Source organism: Peromyscus maniculatus, chromosome 16 (genome assembly GCF_049852395.1).
Source record: "Peromyscus maniculatus bairdii isolate BWxNUB_F1_BW_parent chromosome 16, HU_Pman_BW_mat_3.1, whole genome shotgun sequence".
Taxonomy (NCBI): domain Eukaryota; kingdom Metazoa; phylum Chordata; class Mammalia; order Rodentia; family Cricetidae; genus Peromyscus; species Peromyscus maniculatus.
In genome coordinates this window covers 52,922,975-52,946,767 of record NC_134867.1, presented here as the reverse complement: position 1 = coordinate 52,946,767, position 23,793 = coordinate 52,922,975, and the positions used below count along the sequence as shown (strand labels likewise).

Here is a 23,793-nt window from a genome sequence, read left to right as displayed (position 1 = left end):
ATAGATAGATAGATAGATAGATAGATAGATAGATAGATAGATATATGATAGATAGGTAGGTAGATGGATGAGAGAGAGAGAGGGAGAGGGAGGGAGGGAGGGAGAGAGAAAGAGAGAGAGAAAGAGAGAGAGAGAGAGAGAGAGAGAGAGAGAGAGAGAGAGAGAGAGAGAACTTCAGAATGTTGAAAGAAAAGGTACCAAATCTAAGAAAATGGAATTTGATCAATACAAGCTGAGTTCTTACTAAATACATTGAAAAATGCTGGTGTCTGCAGGGGGTTGGGGAATAAAAGTGCTGGATAGGTAAGCACACTTAGGGATTTTTTAAACATTCAACCAGCACTGGGATCCACAGGCCATCAGTTATTCATTTCTAAGCCGCCTCCTGTCAACACAACCTCAGACACCTTGGACACCAGGCATAGGGTAAAATCCTCTATTTTTTGTTATCGCATGGAACTGGATAATTCCTGAAAGGGAAACCAAGGCTCCAGCAGCTGAGGAGTGCCGGCGAGAGCCTGTCCTGAGGGACGGACCAGACCAAGCTCTCTGGTTAGCAGGTGAGAACACGGAGGCCCCTGTGCCTTCAGAGACTCCAGCCCTGTTGTTACCCTGAACCTGGGGCCTGGCCATTCCGCCAAGCGAGTCTCTTGAGTCACAACCCAGGCATGCATTCCATTACATAGAATAAATAGTGACTTAATTTATTAACTACACAAAAATTTAACAGGAGCTTTTTAGAGAAGCTTGGGAACGACCCACATTTTTTTTTCTGTCCTTCTAAACAAAATTCCACATTTTCTAAGTACATGCTAGAGACCTTTGAAATGATCCTCTGCGAATTATTTTGGACAGAACCTGTGAAGTGCCCTGTCTATGGATGTTTGTCTCCGTCTCTGGTGTCCGGGGTTCACTGTCCATCCCTTCTTAGAAAGGGGTTCAGCATCTCCCGCACTTCAGGGGACTCTGAGCTTCTTCGCCCACGCTCTTCTCTAATTCCCACCTCGATGCCTACAGCTGTGAAGGCAAGGGATGAGGGGTGAGGAGGTAGGAAGACTGGAAGCTGAAGTGCCAGCCAAAGAACACAGAGTTCTAGCCTGGCTTAGGACCCAGGCAGGACCGCAACCGAAGGCTTATTCTTCTTCCTACCTGGGCCCTGCAGACCAGATTCTTAATCTCTGCCCCACACACACACACACTTACAATGTTGTGGCTCTAAATATTCATATGAAGATGAAGTGAACTGAAACCACTGCCATGACTATTTCCCAGAACTGAAGGTGAATGTGGAGTCAATTGGACAAGATCCAGAGTCACTTAAGAGACAGACTTCTCCAGAGAGACTAACGTCTCTAGAAATGTTTAACTAATGAAGAAAAAGCCCACCCTGACGATGGGCAGCACCATTCCATGGGCTGATGTCCCGGACTGAGTAAAAAAGGAGAAAGCCAGCTGAGCAGTATGCACCGTGGTCAGCTCTGCTTTTTGACTTTGACCATGGGACGTGAACAGGCTCTGTCGCCGTGCCTTCCCTGCCGTGAGGGACTGTACCCTCGAACCATAAACCAAAACAAATGCTTTCCTCACGACATTGCTTTTGTTGGGTGCTTTGTCATAGCAATGAGACCATAACTAACACATCGGCCTGGGAAATGTATTTTGAGAGCAAGGAAGTGAGAGGAACGTCAAGACTGGCTGCCCTGAAATGTTGAGATAACCCCTCACCGGAAGCTGAGGGGCCATGACCTTGAGTCCCCTACCCAGTTTGGCCCCTTCCATCTCATTCCCTCCAACAACTAAGAAGCAGATTTGAGGAAGACAGTATGTAGGTGATGGGGAAGACACTTACCCCTCCTTCAGCGTCACGGGCCAGCATTGGTCATCAGCTGGTGCTCATCCCTGCCCATGACATTACAAACAACTGCTGATGTTATACTTTGTGGCATTCTATAATCTTGGGCACTATTATAAGAGCTGTACCCATGGGACACAGCTAAGCACTTAGGGAACCTTGATGATGATTAAGAAAAAAATACTCTTCTCACTGAAAATAACCCTCACCAAGAGACCCTCCTTGAAGAACAGAACGCAGGCTGGGTTTTCCTCCCTAGTTACCTCGTTTCTGGATATCCTGTTGTAAAGTTTCTCACTTTCCACATGAACTCACTCACCCACAGGCCAAAAAAGGGCTGCAAGTGGATGGTCAACAGAAAACAAGCTCAATGGCATCTTTGGGTGTTCCTTGCCTCATAATGTCAGGCTAGGGCTTTTTTTAATGTTATATTTCTACTTATTTTTTTCTCTTTTTTTTTACCCTACAGGTCCTTTGCATACATATTAATTATGGCTTCCAGTTTTGTGCTCTTATGGGATTCCTGAGTGTGCAAACAAAGGTGTCTCTATGCCTTTTGTGCCTTTGCTTGGGTTCTTTTCCTTCTGTTTGTTTTGTCCTATTCTGATGTGTGTTATATCTTATTTCATTGTATATTATTTTATTTTATTATTTTCATCCCCTAGCAGCCTGTTTGTTGTCCAGTGAGAGACAGAAAGGGAGTGGATTCAGATGGGAGGGGAGGTGGGGAGGAACTGGGAGGAGTAGAGGGAGAGGAAACCATAATCAGGATATATTTTATGTGAGGGAAAAAATCTATTTTCAAATGAAGAAAAAAAATTAAAAGAAATGTGAGGGGAACAAAGTGGGTGGGGGCTGCAACTTCCAATAGTTCTCAGGTGCAAGTCCCAGGAAGGAAGTCCACAAGACTTTTCCCGTTGAGGTCTGTATACACCTTTGAAGATAGGGTCCTAATTCCCTTTCTCTTGCTGTGATAAGCAAGAGAAAGCTCACTCAAGCAACTTCAGGGAGCAAAGGCATTCGTTTCATCTGGTCACAGTCGGGGAGAAGTCAGGGAAGAAACCCAAGCAGGAATGCTGTCTGCCCGCTCACTCACAGACCTATGCTTAGCTAGTGTTCTTACACAGCAAAGGACCACCTGTCTAAGGAATGGTGCCGCCCACAGAGGGCTGGGCCTTCCTGCATCAGGTTGGATCACCCTACTCAAAATACCTGATTAAGAAAATTCCTCACAGTGATGGTGATGGTGGTGATGGTGCACGCCTGTAATCCCCAGAACTCAGGAGGCAGAGGCAGGCAGATTTCTGAGTTCAAGGCCAGCCTGGTCTACAAGTGAGTTCCAGGACAACCAGAGCTACACAGAGAAACCCTATATTGGGAAGAAAAAGAAAATCCCTCATGGGAGGGCTCAGCAGCTTGGGTTTTAGTTAATTCCAGATGTTGTCAAGTTGACAATCAAGATTAGCCACCACATAGTTAATAATACCTATCCTGGGGACTGGAGAGATGGCTCAGAGGTTAAGGGCAGTAATTGATCTTCCAGAGGTCCTGAGTTCAATTCCCAGCAACCACATGGCAGCTCACAACCATCTATAATGAGATCTGGTACCCTCTTCTGGTGTGAAGGCACACATGCAGGCAGGACACTGTATACATAATAAATTAATCTTTAAAAAAATATTAATACCTATCTTATAAGATGATTATAAAAATTGAATAAAATCTTATACATAGCATTAACACTCTAGCATATTATAAAGACAGTAATAAATGGTGGTTATTATCCCAAATGAATTTTTTAAATCTTTGCAAAAGGTAAAAAAAATGTACAGGCTTATTCTTCTGGTCATAATTGTGCCAGTTATTAAAATACTGGCTTTTGTCTTAAAATACTCATTTCTAGATTGGGCTTGAAAACATAGGCTGAACCTTGACCAAAGATGTTTTCATATCATTTCCTTGGAGAGGTTGGAATACAGGCAGGAAAGATATCTGCAGTATTAATTACCCCATGAAGAGCAAGACCCCAGATGTTACCTCAGCTGAGAACAGAGCTCCCCTTCAGGACCTTGCTCACAGAGTTCTAGAGATAAGATGAATGCCAATGCATTTGTGAACCAGAAGAAACTCAATAGGGAAAGTGCTGGACCCTTGAAACACTGGACCATCCAACGAGGAATGACTTTCCTAGAAGAACTTAAGAGGAGGGACTTTAGACCCAGAAAGGGACGCTGCCATGGCTAATAGATTCTCAAGAGGAAAGTCCCAACACTGGATTAGTTTTACACACACACACACACACACACACACACACACACACACACACACACACACAAAATCAATCAATCAATCAATCAATCAATCAGTGCTTTCTTAGCATAGCAGAGGCCAGCTTCCGTGTGCTTCTATCTACTGTACCCTGAGCTGACCACCCATGAGGAAACCTTTGCTTTCTTTTCAATGCATACATATGATTTAGCATTTAAAACATGAATTTAAGCCAGGTCTCCTGGCACTAGCCTGTAATCCCAGCTACCTGAGAATCTAAGGGAGGAAGACCACAAATCGAAGGCTAGCCTAAGATACAGAAAGGGTCAGAGACCAGCCTGGGCTATGCAACAAGGGCCTGCCTCAAAATGAAGGTTTAAAAAAAAAAAGGACTGAGGATCGATCCACAATGTAAGGAGCTTTCTTAGCATGGATGAGGCCCTGGGTTTGATACCCAACACAAAAACAGCATAAATATAAAATAAAACCTGATGTAGATGCAGGCTTGACTACTGTCGTGGCTTGAATGTATAGTGTCCCTCGTAGGCTATGGCTGTGAAAACTTTGGGACAGTGACAGGCCTGGGGAACAGGCCATTGAGGGTATACTTTCTACACACACACACACACACACACACACACACACACACACACACACACACAAAATTAATTAGAATTTTTCAATTGTACAAAAAAATCTAATTGGGAGGAAGATACAGCATAAAAATAAAAGTGAGGGGAATCATGAAAAATTCTAATGTCGTTTAGAACATGCTTGCATTTCTCTAAAATGGAAAAAATATTTTTAAAACCAAAGGCTTAAGATAAAAGAGTAATATTTCTTTAGTTGTCACAAACTGTTAGCCAAGAACCTCCCAAAGGAAAGGTAGTAGGTTTTAATGTAAAAAGGAAACTCTCCATATTTAACCACTTTTACGTACAAAGTGGAACAGAAATTGCATCTGATTCATCTTTAAACTGAGTGAACAATTTTTTAAGCCAGGCGTATATTGGCATGTCTATTACACTTACAGTCCACTTAGGTGAATGCAGGCCAGTTCCTTCACCTTTATGGCAGATTTAGAAGGGGAGATTATATAACCCTTAAACTAACAGTGGAAAAATTTTCATACAATAAGTTGATCAGCAGACCAGCAAGACGGCTTGGTTGGTAAACACACTTGCCACCAACCCTGAGTCCCTGAGTTCTACCCCAGAGGTCTAAATGGTCAAAGGAAAGAACTGTCTCCCCAAAGTTGTCCTTTGTCCTGCACACATACACCATGCATATATGCTCACATGCACGGGCACAAATAAATATTTTTTAAAGTTGGTCAGTGATTCAGAAAATGATACAAGATATTTAATAAAAAAGCAAAACATCAATGCATGTGTTAGATAAACTCAAGTATGTCATGTTAGTGCAGGATTATATCTGCTTGATGCAAAATATGTGAGAAGCTTCCACCTGCTACCATGAACTAACTCACCATGCTTTCTTTCCCTTCTGTACACTGAGCTAGAGCAGTGGTGTATTACTGTAATTAGGCAACTCCACATAAATTATCTGCTAATCAAGAGAGGTTTATTTCTGAGATAACTTGCATACATCCAATAGAGGTTGGTTACAGAATCAGGGAGAGATGAGGTACCATCCAGTGGAGAACCCTGATTTGGTGTCCCATCCAGCTTCCAGGACCACAAGGTGTCCAGAAGGGCCAGACACATACGTACCTTGAGTCTTAAGGGGCTCCCTCTCGGCCACACCCCAGGGGCAGATGAGCCCCAGGGGCAGGTGTGGCAGTTACCTGCTGTTACTCTAGGGGCAAAGCTGGAACAGCTACCCATACAATGGTATCATCCAACAAGGAAGTTTAGGAAGAATTTCCCCCAACAAGACCAAGCATGTTTACAAGATTATGCAACACAATTGTGACCCAAAAGATTTACCTTCACTGCAGATTGAAAGTTGATATACTTTAATTGATAATGATTAAATTTTTATTTTAAAAAGCTAACCCTTTTCACAGTTGCCCAGGTTAACTGATTTCCCTTTTTCAATTGTGGGATGGATCTTAATTTTTTGACATTAGCCTAGAATTGGCTGTGTATTTTCAAAACTACTTCATGGTCTCACACATTAAATGTATTTGCAGTTAGTTATAAATCTAAAATCTGAGTTTTCGGGAAAAAAGATATGTGAGAACATTACCCGAAGATACAAAGAAAATTAAGAAAAATAAACAAAAATATGTTCCCTGTGTATAAGATCTAGTTTGGCAATACTATTGAATTCTGTTGTCTGGCTATCATTGCCTTAGAAACTAAACATTCTCTTTATCTGAAAGTTCTGATGTCATAAATTACAATCTCTGAAAGCCCACTGACCAAGCATCAAGGATGTGAAAACATTAACCATTTCCCCCTATAACTACAGCGTATACATGCCTAGGCATCAATTTGCAAAACATGAATTCTACCATGTATGATTTTAACTCAATTACATTCACTTATAGCAACCACAACAATAGACGGTCTAAGGTAGACTTAATAAAGTAGAAAAGTAAAACTTAATTTCTTTTATTATTAATTAGAGAATATAATTCCTAATCAAGCTGGTTATAGGGAGAGACCAAAGCTATGTATGCATTTGTCTGACCACTTAGGACCTTAGAGCATTGCAGAAGACTATCCACTAGCTACAATATTTTGGGTAAGGGACAAAACTGTCAATTTCCTTAAGGATTGAAAACATCCTTGGAAGAGTCACTTCCGCTTTCAAATATATTTTATTTACTCAAAGGAAGCACAGAACTGCTCTCTCAAAAACCATTGGTAATTTCTCTCAACGATAACCAGCAAGCCCTTCAGAGGGACAGGAGATGCCAACAGCCACTAGTGGCTGTGGTGGTTGTCATACACGCTGGTGAAAATATGTAAACCAGCACTGAACATCTCAGCTGAGCCTAGACACAAAATACAAGTCTGGAGTTAGGCACTAGAGAGATGGCCTAGTGATTAAAAGAATGTGTTGCTCTTCTAGAGGACCAGAGTTAGGTTCCCAGCACCCATGTCCAATGGTTCGTAATAACTCCAACTCCAGGGCCTCTAATGCCCTGTTCGGGCCTCCACAGACACTTGGACTCATGTAGCGTATGCAGAGAAAGACACATAGGCATATACATGATTAGACATAAAACAAAAATCTGTGTTTACAAAGGCATTCCTAAAGCACTGGGAAATGGAAGGTCACATAGCTCTTAAAGCCTGTCTTAAGCTGGTAGGAAATAGCTCAGTGGTAGAATGCTTTCCTGTCATATATAAGATCCAAGATTTGATTCCCAGAACAGAATGGGATGGAGAAAATCTAACCTGAAACTGGAACATGTGAACAAAAGTCTAGCAAAAGATTTATAAAATATAAAATACTAAAGCATAATAAACATTGTTCTAGGTCTAACCAGTTATTCCTCAAAGAACTGTAAATTATTGAAACTGTGTACAGCCAATTTTGAAGTATTATTGATTGGTGTGAGGGAGGGAAGTCTGGCTCACACTGTATGAAAAATTAAGCTAGACTTGGTGCACATCTGTAATCAAGTAACACAGGAGGCTAAGGAAGATGAAGAGTTCAAGACCAGGGCACTGGAGAGATAGTGCAGCAGTTAAGAGAACATGCTGCTCTGCAGAGCATCTGAATTTGGTTTCCCCCGCCGCGGCCCCCCCCCACACACCCAACTCCTGTTACTCCAGCTCTAGGGGATCTGGTGCCATCATCTGGACTCTGAAGCACCTGCACTCATATGTACATACCCACACAGACATACACATGATTTAGAAATAAAAATAAATCTTCAAAATAAGGGTCCAAGACCAAGCTGGGCCACAAAGCAAGATGCCATCTCAGAAAAAAAAAGCAAAAAATTATTCAAAAACTATCAGTGAAGCTGAGCACAGAAAAAGGCTAAGGCAGAAGGATTGCCAGGAGCTGAGGCTGCCCTGGGCTGTTGAAGGAGACAGAAAAGGAGGGAAGGAAGGGAAGAAGGAGGGAGGGAGGGAAGGGAAGGGAAGGGAAGGGGAGGGGAGGGGAGGGGAGGGGAGGGGAGGGGAGGGGAGGGGAGGGGAGGGAAGGGAAGGAAGGAGGCAGTCAGGGATGGAAGGAACCACACAGACCTAAGTATAAAAACAAATTACAAAGCTCTTAGAAGAAAATAGATGATCTTGGATTAAACAATGGTTCTTAAATATCACACACACACACACACACACACACACACACACACACACACACACACAAACAACTAATTTTAAAATAATTTGGACTTCACCAAAACTAAAACTTTTGACTCTGTAAGAAGCTGTGGAGAAATGGAAGACAACATCTGGGACGGTGGGAACACTTGCCAATCACAGGTCTGCATGTAGTGAAAGACCCGCAGGACATCCTGCTGTGTACTGCCTGGTCCCTTTGGACGGCACTGTGTCCCTCCACCACCTGTCAGCTGAAGCTCCACACTCTGATGTGATTAAGGTTAAAACAGGTCGTAAGAGTGAGGCTTCAATGAGACACATCACACCATAATTTATAACTCATTGTCAATGGGACCAGGCTAAGCATCAGATAGGAAAACTCCGTGTTTTCACAGCAGTTTACAAAGGCAGTTGGCTGGCCATGAGGCGGTGTGAACTGCACATCCACTCAGAACACGGCCACTGTTTCTGCCCTTGAGACTCACACTTAGGTCCAACATTCTGTGGAAATCAAGTCTAGAATGAGGGACTTATTTTTTATGAATGTTTTAGGTTAGCACGCAGTGTAGTGGGTTTCGTATCCATGTCATTATAACTTTGTGGTGCTTTCCTCTCCCACATTGCCCTCACCTGCTGGTTGGTGCTCCTTCTGGGTGGCTTCCTTCCTTCACTGAGATATGTCCGCCTCATCCTCCACTTTCTCATCACACTATCCATTGCTTTCTCTTTTCCCATTTCCCCTCACATTGTTGCCTCCCCTCTCATGAGCCCCCTTTAGATACACTGATACATACATGTATCATTTAAGCTAGGTTCCACATATAACAGAAAACATACGACACTTGTCTTTCTGCCTGACTTATTTCACTTAACATGATGATTTCCAGTTGCATCCATTTTCCTGAAAACACCATGCCTTCCCTTTTCTTTAAGACTCTTGAGGGACATCTAAGCTGGCTCCGCTTTCTGGCTACTGTGAATACTGAAGCAAGAGTCTTCTCCCCCAGGCCTTATGCCAGCTCTTCACTTAAGGAGTCTTCCTTTCTAGATACCCATTACAGACACCGACATGATTTGCTTACATGGCCATCTGCCTCTGGAGTTCTACACTGAAGTCTTTTAACTATGGGCTGTGCAGCAATTCTCAAGAGTCTGTGTTTAGACATCGTCTAAAAGCATCAGTAACTCACATGATTAACATCTTGTCTCTTCAGCAGGCTCTTCCACATCACACCATGGAGCACACTGTGGCCAGGACTTAGGAATAACAAAAGTAACAACATTTTCTTCCTGTTAGTAGTTTTATGACTATAGACAGAAAACAAAGGGACCCACAGGTGATGTGAATCCCAGGAGTTGTTGTCTTGGGTTTCAAAAGTGACTTGCTTAGTTAGGATCTATAAGGACAAGAGGATTCCTTCCAAAGATGGCCACCTGGAACCAGAGCCAGCCCATATCTTGGTCCTGTACTTACCCCTGACATGAGCGTGGTCAGATACGCCTGCCTCACAAGAGAAACTTATGTTCACGTGTTCTCGTCTGACCGCTCATGGTAGAGAGAGAAAATGTCACAGAAACCACGCTATCCCAGGATGCCCTGTGCCAAGTCAAGGCTTGCTCTTATGTGCTGTCAGAGTCAACCTACTTCTAACTGGGCCTCTGAAATCTAGGAGTCGGTCGGTCTCCTCCAGGGAGAGCTGGCATTGACTCCTGTGCTGTGGGATGTTCTGTATGTCCTGTGGGAGCCCGTTCTTGGGTTCCTCGTGGCTTTACCCAGCAGGTCCACATAGAGGATGATTAGGACCACGGGCCTGAGTGCTGGTGTCTGAGATGGTCTGCACTTGGCTGTGCTGGGAGATGGTCTGTATGTCAAATTGCTCTGATTGGTCAATAAATAAAACCTGATTGGCCGTGGCTAGGCAGGAAGTATAGGCGGGACTAACAGAGAGGAGAAATAAAAGAACAGGAAGGCAGAAGGAGTCACTGCCTGCAGCAGCCGCCAGGACAAGGAAGATGTAAAGTACCGGTAAGCCACAAGCCACGTGGCAAGGTATAGATTTATGGAAATGGACTAATTTAAGATATAAGAACAGTTAGCAAGAAGCCTGCCACGGCCATACAGTTTGTAAGCAATATAAGTCTCTGTGTTTACTTCGTTGGTTCTAAGTGGCTGTGGGACTGGTGGGTGACAAAGATTTGTCCTGACTGTGGGCAAGGCAGGAAAACTCTAGCTACACTCCTGCAAACACAATTTTATTGTTTGCAATTCATGTCAAGCTTGTTGAGATTACAGAGACTGGTTGACCTTCTCCCATGCACTGTGCGTCCATGTTCTTATTTCAACCTCATGAGTACCCCACAAAACAGGCATTACCTGTGGTCTAATTCAGAACTCAAAGTTAGATCACACACATTTCTTTTTTGTTTTGTTTTGTTTTGTTTTTCGAGACAGGGTTTCTCTGTGTAGCTTTGCGCCTTTCCTGGAACTCACTTGGTAGCCCAGGCTGGCCTGGAACTCACAGAGATCCACCTGACTCTGCCTCCTGAGTGCTGGGATTAAAAGTGTGCGCCACCACCGCCCACGATCATACACATTTCAAAGCCAAGCTCCTAACCGCAATCTGATACGTTCCCCCAGATGTTCAAGCCACAGATGTTTATCAATAATATTTCAGGACTCCCCTCTCCCTTTGGAATATTTTTAAATTAGGAGGCATCATATGCATTTAGCCCACTGTGTCAGTAGGTTCAACATCCACAAATTCAGATAACCACAGATAGAAAACACTTAGGCAGTTGATGTTAGACATGGAAACGGGAGTGGTCCTGGAGGCCTAAAACACCTTTTCAGACAGGGTATCATCATGTAGCCCAGGCTGGCTTTTTTAAATTAACTTTTTTCTTACAATATATTTTGATTGTGTTTTCTCCCCCCACAGCTCCTCCCAGATCCTCTCCTCCTCCCTACCCACCCAACTTCACGTTCTTTCTTTCTCTGTTTCAAAACAAAAATAAAACAAAAAACAGAAATAATAAACAAAACCCAACAAGACAAAAATACTAAAACAACAACAATAAAAGAAACAAATACCCCCCCAAAAGCCCCCCAAACACGTGTTTTTTGTGTTGGTCCATTTGTGTTGGTCAACTGTTCTGGGCATGGTGCCTGTATTGGAGTGTGGTTGAAATACCCGTGACACCCCATTGACTAAAACTTATTTTCCCTTTCCCAGTAGGAAACTGCAAACAGCTTTTTGGTTAGGGGTAGGACTTTGTGTCTACTTCCCCTTCTCAGCAAATGACACCATCATCTGAGCCAAGTGGCAGCCTACAGAGTGGGAAACAATTCTTTCCCAATTCTATATCTGATAAAGAATTAGTATCCAGAATATATAAAGAACTAAAAAAACAAAAAACTGGACATCAAGAAAATAAATAACCCCATCAAAAATGGACTATAGAACTAAACAGAGAATTCTCAAAATATGAAACACAAATGGTTGAGAAACACTTTAAAAATGTTTGGCACCCTTAGCCTTCAGGGAAATGCAAAATAAAATTAAGATTTCGTCTTACCCAGATTAGACTGGGCTAGATCAACAAGACAAAGGACAGCACATGCTGTCGAGGATTCGGAGAAAGGGGAACTCTTGGCTAGTGGAAGTGCAAACTGGTGCAGCCACTATGGAGACTAGTGTGACCTTGAACTCTTCGTATGGCCCAAGCTGGCCTTGAACCTGTGCCCCTGTGGCCTCCATCTCCTGAGTGCTAGGACCACAGATTTGTCAGACTTCCAAATGCAATTGTTTGAGTATTTCCTTTTAAAAAGTGAAACACGACTAAAAAGATGATTTGTCTTTAAAAAAGTGTTTTTTATTATCTTTGGAGTCTTCAGTAAGACTTAATTACTTCTTTATAATATGAATATTTTATAGAGTTCATTCCTAAAAGATTAATCATCAACCTAACCTAAGTACCCCAGTAGTTTGGTCTTAATTCACTGATTCATCATTTGTCAACACTAAGAAGAACTCGCTCTCCAGGTACACTTAAAAACAAAGCAAGTTATTAAGTATTCACTAAGTTTTTACCTGTGTGCAAGATCCACAGAAACAAAGAAAAATAATATGGAGTATCTTTATGAGAGGGGTGATTTCATAAGTATTCTGCGTTTGGGAAATTGCAGTCTCTGTGGCGATGCTTACAATTAATGAATACAAATAGTGAATCAGTTCCCCCAGACAGCCATACAGCATGGTTATTCTGTCTAGGAGCAGATACCATTTTCTAAGACCACATACCAACCCAGCAAGAACAGAATGAAAAATTCTGTTGGGGAAACACACACACACACACACACACACACACACACACACACACACACGCACGCGCGCACACTGTATTTGGCCAGGAATTATAAATTTGATGGTCTCAGCACCAGCACAACCTGTAAATTTGTACTTGTGTTCCTCCACCAAAATTTCTCTGGTTATCTACTGTTTGTGCCACCACCGATTGGCTCTTGGCATACGCACCTGTGAACCCGATAACAGATGCAGTGAACACCACCAGTCTGCCTGAAAGAGCTGCTGCCGCCATGTTGTCACTCAGGATGCTCAGGATGCCTAGTTGGTGTGAAAGTGTTCTTGCTCCACCTAAGGCCCATGGCATCAGCAAAAGGACAGTTTGATGAACACATATGTAAGGAGGGGCTCCATAGCCTAATTTGAGTTGAAGGTCTCCAAGAACAGTTTGTGGAAAGTGCTCCAGCAGGAAGCCCTGTTTGTAGTTGTTCAGCATAAGGACATCTGGACTACTCATACTTCCCACTCAAGATTGTCTAAAAGTCACATCTTTCTCATAATCAGCAGTATCTGGACTCACCAGATGGGAGAGGCAATGTGAGTGCATCCTGAGACCATATCTCCCTCAGTGAACTCTGTTGGATGCTCTCTCCGATGCTGGCTGCATCATCATTACCCAGAGGCCTCCAGGACCACTCCTGTTTCCATGTCTAACATCAACTGCCTAAGTGTTTTCTATCTGTGGTTATTTGAATTTGTGGATGTTGAACCTACTGACACAGTGGGCTAAATGCATATGATGCCTCCTAATTTAAAAATATTCCAAAGGGAGAGGGGAGTCCTGAAATATTATTGATAAACATCTGTGGCTTGAACATCTGGAGGAACGTATCAGATTGCATGGTGATAGATCTTACAGGGGACCTAGAGATGACTTAACATGTAAGGTAGGGTGTGGAAAGGTTTATACGCTTTAGTTCTGTGATAAAGCACTTGCTCGCTCTGTGCAAGGTTCTAGATTTGATCCTAGCAAAACCAAACTGCACTGTACCCTCACACACTGCTTTTTCCTGACTGTGTGCCCAGGAATTCTCTTGTCTCTGTCCCCTCCTCAAGTGCTGGGTTTACAGGCAGGAAATAGCCATGCCCAGCTTTTACTTTGGTAAGGGGGAACTGAATTCAGGCCCTCATTCTCACACAACAAGTAATGTGCCCGCCGAGTCATCACTCTGGCCCCCTCCCAAGCGTATTTTGAACTCAGAGAGAAACTTCATTACAGTCTCTCCTTCACATAAAGTGGTTATTTTTAAAAGAACCAATGTCTTAACAGTCTTTATCCAAACTTGATAGTTAATATGTTTCCACTTATTCTTTTTCAAATCATTCTTAATTATACAATGCAAAGATCAATTTCAACCTTTAACCATTATTAATTTTATAAAACTATTCTAGGAGAAAGTATATATATATATATATATATATATATATATCTTATAATGAACCATTTTCCAAAATATACAAAGTCTTGAAGTCAACACAAGGAAGACAAACAATCCATTTATTAAAACAAGCCAAATATTCCAGCAGATACCTCACCAAAGAAGACATAAACCAGGGAAAAAGGGTGTGTGGAAAGATGTTCAACACCATATGTCATCACAGAATTGCAAATGAAAACTATGGTAAGATGCCATAGAAACCTCGAACTTAAAGAAAAACATGACGTCATGGGTCTGGAATAAGAGCTTTTCAGCACTGCTAGTGAGAATTGCCCTTAGAAGACAACTTGTCACTTCCTTAAAAAGCTACCTAAGCCACAACATGCAGGCTCTTTGGCAGGCTCTTGAGTATTTACCCACACAAGCTATAAATTTGCATCTACACAGAGACCTACCTATACACGGATATTTATAGGATATTTACCTTTGTCCTTTGTTGTCGTAACTGGGATACAGCAAAGGTGCCTTTGGCAGATTAATGGGTAAACGTGGCATATCCAGGCAGTGAGATATTATTGAGCTCAGAAAAGAAATGTACTCTCAAGACATGGAATGCCAAGGAGAAATCTTAAGAAAGAGGCATTCTGAGAGCTAAGTACTGTAGGAATCCAACTAACGAGATTCAAGAAAAGGCACCATTATAGAGACATAGATGGAGTTGAGGGGAGGGGAGGATGAAGAGATGGAACACGGGTTATTTTAGGTCAACTAAACTACTCTTTATGGACTATAATGGTGGAATATGTGTGTGTGTGTGTGTGTGTGTGTGTGTGTGTGTGTGTGTGTGTGTCATTATACATTTGTCAAAACCCGTGAATAAACAACAAAGGCTGAACCCTAATATAAATTCTAGATATTGGGTGACAGTACTGTATCAATGCACATTTATCAATCATAACAGCATTCAGATGCAGCACTTTGGTGGTGAGGAAGGGCCTATGCCAGTGTGATGGAGTATGTTACGGTAAAAATCTGAAAGGTCCCCTCAAGGCTCACATTCTGGAACACCTGGTCCCTCCCTAGTAACAGTGTTTGAGGAGGTCGTGAAACCTTTAGGAGCTGGCAGAAGGGGCCATTGTGGGAAGAACTTCACAGGATGTGGACTGACCCCACATATAGTCTCATCCTTATTTCCTGTTCCACCAAGACATGAACAGTTCCTGCCGCACACTCCCCCTGACAGAAATTCCACCACCCCTTCCTATTACTACCACTAGAACTATGAGCCAGAACAAATTTTTTCTCTTAAGTTACTTCTGTCGGGTACATTCTCACAGCATCAGGAAAAGTAGACATGCAGAGGATGTGAAAATCTCTACATGGGTCACATGGCTTGTTCAGTAACTCTAGAACTACTCTTAGAAAGTGGGATTCTTAGGCCGGGCGGTGGTGGCGCACGCCTTTAATCCCAGCACTCGGGAGGCAGAGGCAGGCGGATCTCTGTGAGTTCGAGGCCAGCCTGGGCTACCAAGTGAGTTCCAGGAAAGGCACAAAGCTACACAGAGAAACCCTGCCTCGAAAAACCAAAAAAAAAAAAAAAAAAAAAAAAAAGAAAGTGGGATTCTTAAAACCTAATTCTTTGGGTTGGATTTTCCTTTGCATTCCTGTCCTCCCAGCATGAATTAAATGTATTTTCTCATGAAGAATTATGATACTTTCCAATGCCCTACCTTCATTCAAACATAGTAAACAAAAAGCCATTCAGAAAAGAGAAACTGAGTCAGAGGATAAAGTGGTGTCAGTACATGTACAGAAGCCACCCATCCAATTAGAGGATTGTCATGTGTCACACATCAGAACTTCGTAGCACAAAACAGAATGTCTAAATCCCTTCAGACACAATTGTACCCAGAATGCTTAGTCAACTGCTCAAAGTTCTCTTAAAAGAACCCAAAGTTCTACCCTGCTCGTGTTACCAACCACACATTTTAGCAAAACACCATTAGGGTACAATTGACAACTGACATTTTCCAAATAAAACACTGGTTTCTAAAAATATAAATTGTCCTGGTTTTCTATTATAATCACTAGTATGACGGCAAATAGCAACATGGGTGTAATTACATGGGAGGCAGTTGGTGTTCCTGTGTTTTTGTGTTTGTTTGGTATCTCGTTCTGTTTGGGGTTTTTTTTTTGTCCCCCCCCCCCAACACACACACACACACACACAGGCCAACCTCCACCTTGCTGGCTTTCTCTTCCAGAAATCACCCAGGTGCCTTCTGATAGATTTCCCTGCTGAAAGAAGTGCGACTTTAATCTCTCTGAAATCTCTTCTCCAGGTCCCCACCCTCCAGCTACCCATTTGCACAGGGGACCGAGGAGCGTGCTCACTCTGATTGGCACAGTTGTGCTGTGAGGTGAGGTCCCACCACGTTATGTCATTACAGAGAGTATTTCAGTCATCAGTCGCTATGTGGGAAACCACTCCCCAAAAGCAGAGGCTTGAAACTATAGCAACTTATTCTCAGGAGTCTGTGGGTGTTTTGGCAGCTCTGGTCATAACTAGAATGCCTTTGCGGTTGCATTTGACTGGAAAAGTGGATTTGTGATGGAGTTCAACTGTAATATTGGCATGGCTGCACCTCGCTGTACAAATGATCTTAGGGTGCTTCTCAAAAAAAAAAAAAAAAGACTAGCTTCTTTTGTTCTTCTTGTATGACATCTAGATCCAACGAGGGTGGTATCCAGTACACAATGACAATCAAGACTGCTCACAGCACACTTGACAGTATCCCACGGCCTAAACCAAGTCAAATAACCAAAAGTTAGTGTGGACTGGAGGAGGATTACACTGGGCATCAATACCTGCAAGTCCCTATGGACTGTGGTTATGTAGCATTTCTTCTTAATTGAAGCACTCCCTCCTGGACGTAAACTGAGTAAGACTCGGGAAGTAAAGAACAAACCTCAGAGCCTCAGGAAGTTCCTAAAATTTACAGATTCCAAGTTTTAAAGCTGCTAAGGAAGAGACTCTGACAAGCTCTTTGGAAGATACAGAGAGCTCTATGGGCTGCATCTTTTGTGAGCCATCGCTCATGCTGAGGAGAGCTTTCCCATCATGCAGCTGCCTTTGAGCATCCCATGCTTCTGCAAGCAACCCCTCCCCGACACTCTTTTAACATATAAAACTTGTAAATGCTTCACAAACCCACAGGTTCACTAACTAAGCTTGGGTGGAATGGTGTCTTTGGTCTACCATCAGTGCCCTGTATAAGATGAGTACAATTTCATTCATAACTCCCCAAGGAAAAAAAAATCATACAACTATCCACCTAATAGTCCACCCCAAAGAGTGGAGAAGTCGGTGTTCAAGTGATTTAGTCTAGAAGTAAGGTCATTAAATACAAACCATGATGATTGTGCATCTGGATGACCTAAAAATAATACCTAATTGATTTTGGACAATAACAATATGCCAGGCACTAAACATATCTATTATCTTACTTAACACCCCAACTGTGATCATCTCAATTGTCAGAGTGGATTTTTATATAGATAAAAAGATAGATTATTGAATCTACTTTCAAACGACAATTACTAGTTTTAAATACTTTACATTGGATTGGATTTTTGTATATTGTATACAAATTATATATATTGAGATTGTTAGAAAATGTTGTACATATGTTTTTTATCTTGTTCAAGATATTGTACTTATACCGTTCATTTAACAATGTAATGCAATTTGCTAATCCTTGAATGTTATTATTACCAACTATTAGGATATAAAGAAATGAAAATTAAGAGTTAGACATTACAATTGAACTTGTAGTCATATTAGGTATGTTTTCAAGATTGAGCAGATATATTTTAGACAGATAGGTCATGTTCAAACCCTTCAGAGAGGTACAGAATATGGCATTTAAAATGTTTTAATAACTTAGAATTTTTTTCTTTTTTTATGACTATGAGATATGTCGGCTTCTGGAAGCACCAATCTACTTCAGAGAAGACATGGGCATTGAAGAAACTGCAAATGGAGTTAACTTTCACTGGTGCAAAAGTTAGCCACTGGACAACAAAGTATCCTCTAATCGACTGCTGACAACAGGACAAAGTGGACAGACAGGACACGAAACAAAGGACTACTGATTCTTGCCAAGACAAGTATGGTTGTGGCTTTAGCAACAGGCATCCTCTGAGGCCAGGACAATAAGGCACCATTGTTAGAGTGGACTTTACAATCCAGAAAAGGTACAGTGCCCCTTTCTTCGAAGGCAGCTGAACATGCAGTGGACTGATGGTTTCTCTTATGCAGTGGAACAATAGCTGAAACAGTTATTCTTTAAAGAGTAACTAAGCTAATGGAGTCTGATCTCTCAATGGTAGACTGGCATTTAATAAAAGAGATGAAGCCATCCACAAGCTGAGAAGAATGGGATGAGGAGAAGAACAGGATGCCGAGATGAAGACACCCACAAGCCAAGAAAAATGGACAAGCTGAATTCCAAAAACATCAACAATTTCCAGAATTTAAAATCCTAAATCATGAAAGGACACTAGTGGGATTCAGGTATTTCTGGTACATGGACTATGGTAAAACCATTAAGTAGATTAACATCACCAAAAGATTGGCTTTGGACCACAAACTGCTCAGGACAATTTTGAGAGGGCTAGCTGAAATGATCCAGATTCACAGACAACTCAAGTAACGACTTGAGACAAGCCCTACATTTTCCCATTATGCAGAGACTGGAAAATAAATGATACAGCTACCTCTCCTAGGACTTGACAATTAACCCAAAAATTTTCTTTTCAGAATCCTCTAAAGATGTGTTAACCCCCAGAAAGCAGGAAGTAATTTTAAGAAAACGATGCCCACATTCCCAAGAGGTGGGGTGGGTGTTTTCTGGTCATTCAATGGCTTATGGATAATTGTTATTGTTCATGATGGTTAGTTATGAGTTGTTAATTGTTAATGGTCAAAAAAAAAGCTAAACTAAGGAGATTAAATACAGGGTTCTTGTTTAAAAGAAAAAAAGATATAGAAAGGGGTAGATTATTGAATCTATTCTGGAAAAAGGGAAGATATATAAATGATAAGATAAGAGGTAGATTTTTGGATCTACTCAAAAAAAGAGAATATGATATGGATATGATAAGATAAAAGGGAGATTATTGAATCTACTTTTAAAAGGAATTACTTGTTTTAAATAGGATAAGTAATGAAAATTTTCATCTGAATTTGTCAAATATTAATTGCCTGGACATTGTTAATATATAATGGAGTTTTTTTGGTCTGAATCTGTCAAATGTTAATGGCCTGGACATTATTAATGTAATTCTTGACTATATATATTGTATATACTTATTGGATATAGTTTTTCTTGTATTAGTTATAAGCTTTTTAAAAAATTTTAGACAAAAAAGGGGAAATATGGTGATATATTATGTCCCCCAATATATATTGTGCACCCTAATAAACTTATCTGTGGTCAAAGAACAGAACAGTTACTAGATGTAGAGGCCAGAAAATGGTGGCACACACACACACACCTTTAATCCTAGCATTCTTTTAAAGGCAGAGATCCATCTGGATCTCTGTGAGTTCAAAGCCACACTGGAAACAGCCAGGCATGGTGACACACACCTTTAATCCCAGGAAGTGATGGCAGGAAGCAGAAAAGTATATACAGTGTGAGGACCAGGAACTAGAGCCTATTAAGCTTTTAGGTTTTTAGCAGAAGTACAGCTGAGATCCATTCAGATGAGGACTCAGAGGCTTCCAGTCTGAGGAAACAGGATCAGCTGAGGAATTGGCAAGGGGAGGTGACTGTGGCTTGTTCTGTTTTTCTGATCATTCAGCGTTCACCTCAATACCCGGTACTGGGTTTGTTTTTATTAATAAGACCTTTTAAGATTGGTGCTACAGGATTTAGAATCACCCTGGAAACACACGTGTAAGGTTGTCTACAAAGATGTTTCCAGAAAGGCTTAACTGAAGATAGAAAATTCATCCTGAATGTGGGTGACACCATCCACGGGCTGTGTTCCCAGCTGAATAAAAGGAGAAAATGAGTTGAGTACCAGGATGCATCGCTCTCTCCTTCCAGACTGTGAATGTAATGCGAACGGCTTTTCCTGGTTCTGTTACCACACCCTCTTCTCTCCAAGCCCTTGTGCTATGATTTTTTCTGCCTCCCTGTGTCCCAGAAACCATGAATCCAGCTGACCATGGGCCAGAACCTCTGAAACCATGAACCACATAAAGACTTCCTCCTCTACATTGGTTTTCTCCAAGGCTTCATCACAGTGATGACAAATCTAACATCCCACTGCGATGATGAGGTGTGGCTTTCAAAACTAGTCTTTAACACCCACATCAAGTCAATTGACCTGGTACCCAATGCAGGGATAGAGAAGGAGCTCCTAGAGAAGCAGGACTCTCTGCCAGGAGGGAGCTTTCTTCTCCTTTGTGTCATTGAGACCTATGCACAGACTCAGTATACACTGTCATATAGGGCAGATGTGGCACTGACCACACACACACACACACACACCCTTCCACACACACACACAGATATGAAGACCTTCCAAAAACAAAGTGCAATGCACAAAAGTGAATGCCTCTAGAATAAAATCATCCAGTGTGGGACCTGGCACCAATCACTTTTCCCATCTTAGATACTTTCTTTGACGTGAACGCTGACCAAAATTGTCTGCCAACTGCCTGGGAGCTTCGGAAAAGACTAAATTTCACAAAACTTACAAAGTGCTCAATGGAGACCTTGGCGTATAAATAAACAGTAACTCTCATTCTTAAGATTATGATTGAGTGGGTTTTCAGAACTTGTCTGGAATCTCTGCCTTTTCCTTGCTAATTATCCCATCCTCTGAGAGAGGCGCATACGAGATCTTATCAATCCTAAAGTTCATCACAGCCACCTTCTGAGAATTCTCAACAGGATTGTGTAGGTTAAATACTAACTCATATATAAGAAAGAATCCAAGAATTGTTTCTAAATAAACTTGGCCTGCACTAAAACAAAATCTTGATTCTCAAAAGCATGACGCAATGTCTTTCAAAGTCATAAATTATAGATCGTATTGATGTTGATCTGAGCTCAACCCCTGTACCGAGGGTAATAAGAATAAATTACATGGGTGAGGAACCCCATTGGCTTGTGCTCTTGCATTTTGATCAGTGTTGTGTATTTTTACCAAAAGAAGAAAAATGTAAGAATAAATATTGAATTAAGAGAAGCATAAATACTTCGTAGGATTTTTCACATACTGTACAGGCATGGCATTCTTCGGATTGCTACAACTATACAGAACTGAAATGCCATGCATGTGACTGGCCACTGCGCTCCATTACAGAGTGGAAGCGCTTGAGGGACTCATGTTGCTACCTTAGTCAACTCAGACAGCCATGACTAAGTGGAAGCAGAACAGAGACCAGTTTACTTCTCACTCTTATGGAGGCTGCAAGCCTAATGTCTCCATGGTGTGGCTCTGGTGATGGCTCTCTCCTGATTTTCATCCTATGCCACCTCAGTATGCCCTCACATGGCAGGCAGAGAGCAAGCTCTAGCTGCTGCTTCTGCTGCTACTACTGCTGACGGTAAGGATGATGATGATGATGGTGATGATGATGATGGTGATGGTGATCATGATGATGGTGATCGTGATGATGGTGGTGATGATGATGATGATGATGATGATTCTTCTCCTTCTTCCTCCCAAGACATTAATCACATCATGGGGGAGCTCTCCCTCATGCCCTCATCTTGAGAAATGACTACCCATTTCCTGGCTCCACCAGGAAACATCACCACAGCAGAGCTTAGGTCTTCATCAATATGAATTTTCAAGAGGTACTGACATTCAGTTCGCAACACATGAAAATTCCTCTAGTCACTTTAAACAGTGTCACAAGCAGAGGAAAAGCCTGGAAGAAAAAAATGAAAGGCTAAAATAATGCCTGCAAATTATCTTTTCAATTCTGCAATGCACTTAAGATGTCAAGGTCCTAGAAAGAACAAAATACGGCTTGGGACGCGGATTAAATGAGTAGTTTGAGGACCCATTAGAACATATTTTCTCCAGAACATAAAAATTGTAGTCTTGCTAATCAAGTCTGTTTTGAGATTTTCAAGTCTGGGGGTTTTTTTGTTCACTTATATTCACAAAGCGTGTGATGTGAGCCGGTTAGGATTGGTATAAACCCACATTCCATTTCTTTCTACTTTAATGACCTTGGATGAGTCCCCGCTAATCACTTTACCCTTTTACCTCGTCTGCAAAAATGAGACTCAATCCCACCTCTGAAATTCCTGGTGAACATTATGTGGGTAAGTGTGCCTGCAAATGCCATTTGTCTTAGAATAGGCATGTGTTGAATGTTTATTTGCCTCATGTCTTTGGTTGGCTTTTCTTTTATAAAATAAACTACCTTCAAAGCCATAGCACATTAGGAAATCATTCTTATTGAAAGACTTGATCATTAGCAAATATGAGCTTTTATCTAAAGGCTCTATATTAAGGGATTACATTTTTTTTTTGCAAACCTTAACAGTAAAATTAACAATTACCTCCTAACATGGGGCAGGAGGCCAGCCAGACATTTCCCATTCAATATACACCAGGACATCCTTGGGATTAATTGTTAGGTTTTATATCTACATGTAAAGTCAGAAACTGGATGAAAGACAAGTATTTTTTATTTAAGGCATCCAGTGGGTAACCCACAATGCACTTGGCATCAGGACCACTATGTGGGCTTGGTCCACTCTGTACTAAAAACTGCAAGCTGCAGATGGTCTTTTCCTCTATTCACCTACCATGCAACACCAAAGGGGTTCTTTGCAGCGCCAAGCTATCACGGTGTTCTTACGACTGGAAAGGTGCTGATCTAAGAACAAGCCTCCTTCCTGCTCCTAGGTGTACTGTGAACTGTATTGCAATGCTGGATTCCTCTGCGAATGGCCCTGAATCCTCTTTGCTAATTCATGAACAGAAGAAGGAGCAGCACTGGGCTGGGGATGTTGTGATTGGCAATCAACATCCATTTCTCTCTTACCATAAAGTGTTGTTCCAAACTGCCAGTGGCTGTCCATTGGGAGGTCACCAAACGATGAGTCAAAACAGCTATTTCTTAGTGGAACAGAATCACGTAGGGTAACACAGCACCGCACAGTGGGATGCATCACAATTTCCCGTGAACCCTTTATTTCAGGCAGACATGGATGTGATTGTGCGGATGTGTGAGTAAAATGAATTTTCCAAGGGAGTATGTTAAAAAGTTGGAGAAATGATCTTCTAGTGTGCCTTCCTGTCCCTCTGACAAGTAGAACACCGTATTTCCTGGAATCTTCCCTTAGAAGACTCCAGACACCACTTGAGTTTAGCCAGTTACATGCTTCAGTGTGAGGTCTGGGTATTGGCTGTAGTCACACCTCTACTACCACAGCTACTATTGTTGAACTATGATATGTACATTTGGTTCTCTGCGGCATCATTAGCATAAAGTATAACATGTGGTCGCTAGATTTGTGGTCCCTGAGAGGGAGGGTACTCGGCATGTACTTCCTGGCTGAGACACCTGCAGGTGCACTGGGTGGTATCTGGGATCAGCAACAAAACTCTGGGAAGGGTAGATCCAGAACATGAATCAT

General features: G+C 41.9%; 1 pseudogene; it reads right to left on the bottom strand.

Moving 5' to 3' along the window:
* Positions 1–12,457: 12,457 nt before the first annotated feature.
* LOC143268942 (pecanex-like protein 4 pseudogene) lies at positions 12,458–21,790 on the bottom strand (annotated as a pseudogene).
* Between the last annotated feature and the right edge of the window lie 2,003 nt (positions 21,791–23,793).